Genomic DNA, 2,520 nt, shown 5'->3' on the forward strand with positions numbered 1-2,520 from the left:
ATTTGCCTTGTTATATTTCTTTATATTTTATTTGTATTATATAGAGTTATTTGTACTGTGCCTATGAAAATTTAGTTATATTGCATTAATGATATCTCACAATTACGACTACACTACTGCCTAAAAGAAAAGGAAAGTTGTTTTTATTGCAAAGGAGTATTATTTTAAAATAAAGGGGATCTTTTTCTTATTTGAGGTAAAATCTTAATTGTTTCAAACTCCTAAATATTAGCACCTAATTGAATAAGGAAAGATTTAATAACTAAAATTTAGTTGATGTTAAAACCTAAATATAGGAAACTAACTTAAATTACTATTTTGTTCCTTGTGAAATCTATTTTTAAAGGTTAAAAAAGGCGAACGACATTTCGCTAAGGGCCTTCGTGCTTTTAATATAGTATAGATAGATACTTATAAATTTCAAGTTGTTATTATAACTCATTACTACTATTCTTTCGTATCAGTCAAATATTTGGATAAACACATAGATATGTTAGAATTGATTCAATGTTTGCATTAAAAACAGAATCCGAACTATATTTTCGACTGTGAGCATAACTATATTTTAATTTGAAAAATCCTTCTGTTTATGAAATGCAATTAAGGAGTACTTACTATATATAAGAAATCCTCCTCCTTTCATAACAGTATAAATTAAACGCAATAACAACCATTTCAAATTTGTTATCTGAACTCAGATCATTTGCAGATTAGATAACTACTTCTAGAAATAAACTGATACTAATCAGTTGAATATGCTGTTCTCTGTGGAAATATATCTGGCTCTGGTAAAAGAAGAAAGAACTGAATTAGAGAAGAAAAATAATACTACAAATATTTCTCTTTTTGTACATCTCCCAATTAAATATACTACCTCTCCCAAATACTTCTTCAGTCTACATCTACCTCTTTTTTTATCCATCATAGTATCTCTCACACCTCCTCACTGGGGCATTCGGACAACTCCTCTTCACATACCCGAATCATCTCAGCATTGCTTCCTGCATCTTATTCACCATGGAGGCCGCACCTAACTTGCCTCGAATATCTTTATTCTTGATCATGTCTCTCCCTAATATGCCCACACATTTATCTCAACATTCTTATCTTCGTTGCTTTTATCTTTTGGATATGAGAATTCATGATTGGCTAATACTCCGCTCTGTACGACATAGTCGGTCTAACCACCACTTTGTGGAACTTATCTTTAAGTCTTGGAGGCACGTTCTTATCACACAAGACACTGGACATTAATTAACCTCCATTTCATCCACTCCGCTCCAATACAATGTGTGACATCACAATACCGTGTTAAGTGCTTTTTGAGAATTGAGAAGTATTAAAAAAGACCTATTACTTCTTTAATATTAAGGGTAAAGTTGGAAACAAATAATAAATTTAGTTTTAAATTTCTAAAGTGATAATTATTTTAGAACAATTTCTTTGAGCTAAGCAATAGTTAAAATGGGCGGAGGAGGTAAAAATTTCTCCCAAAATAGCAACTTCCCCTAACAAATATTTCTACAATACTACTACCATTTACTTTTGCGTATATGTTTTATTCAAATAGAATGAAATTACTTTAACATTATCAATTATAGCAGAAGTAAAAATTCCAAGATCTCCTACATCTTCATAATGGGTCTGTTTACTAGCTCCACCTATTCTCTATTATTGAACTGATTTTTCCTATACATTTTTTTTTTTTGGTATTCTCAATTTTCGGAAAAGAAGAAAAAGAAAAAAAAGAATGAAAGAAGTCAAGGTTGGTCTCCATATATTTGTAGTTTTTTGAACCAAATAATTGCTTTTTCTTAGACCAATAATTGTTAGGCTCTAGGTAAGGTATTGTCAATTCTGCATTTACTTAAGTGAAAGTTTCACAATTCCCATGAAAAGTGGACTAATCCTTTGAATTATTAAGATTAAAATGTGAAAAGTAGAAACTGTCAGCCAAGAAAGTAAGAAAACCATAATAGTAATTATATTTGGCAATTATAATTTGAGAAATTTTCAGAAACCACTATGTTTTACCGATTATTAGCTAGCGTTTGGACATAGATTGAGTTGAAACTTGAAAAAATAATTTTTGAAGTAGTTTTGAAAAATAATTTTTGGAAGTTGAAATTATGTTTGGACATGCATTTTATTTGAAAAAAATTTGAAGTTTTGTGAGTAGGAACTTGATTTTCACCCAAAATCTACCATAAACTAGATTTTGAAAACTTGAAAAATATTTTCAGAATTTTTTTAAAAACAGATTACTAATCTATGGACAAACAATGTTTTCAAAAAAAAATTGAAAAAAACTTGCCAAAATGTATGGCCAAACGGGGGCTTAGCTTGTTATAGCTACTCCCTCCGGTCCAAAATAAGTGATTTTTTGGTATTTTTTTATGGTCCAAAATAAGTGATTTTTCCAGATTTCAAGAATGAATTAATTATTTTTTTCCTACATTGCCCTTGGAGTAAATAGTGTTGAAGGATGTGTTAGGAGTATTTATGTGAAGAGATAGTAAA

The sequence above is a fragment of the Nicotiana tabacum genome, chromosome 5, assembly GCF_000715075.1.
Source record: "Nicotiana tabacum cultivar K326 chromosome 5, ASM71507v2, whole genome shotgun sequence".
NCBI classification, from domain to species: domain Eukaryota; kingdom Viridiplantae; phylum Streptophyta; class Magnoliopsida; order Solanales; family Solanaceae; genus Nicotiana; species Nicotiana tabacum.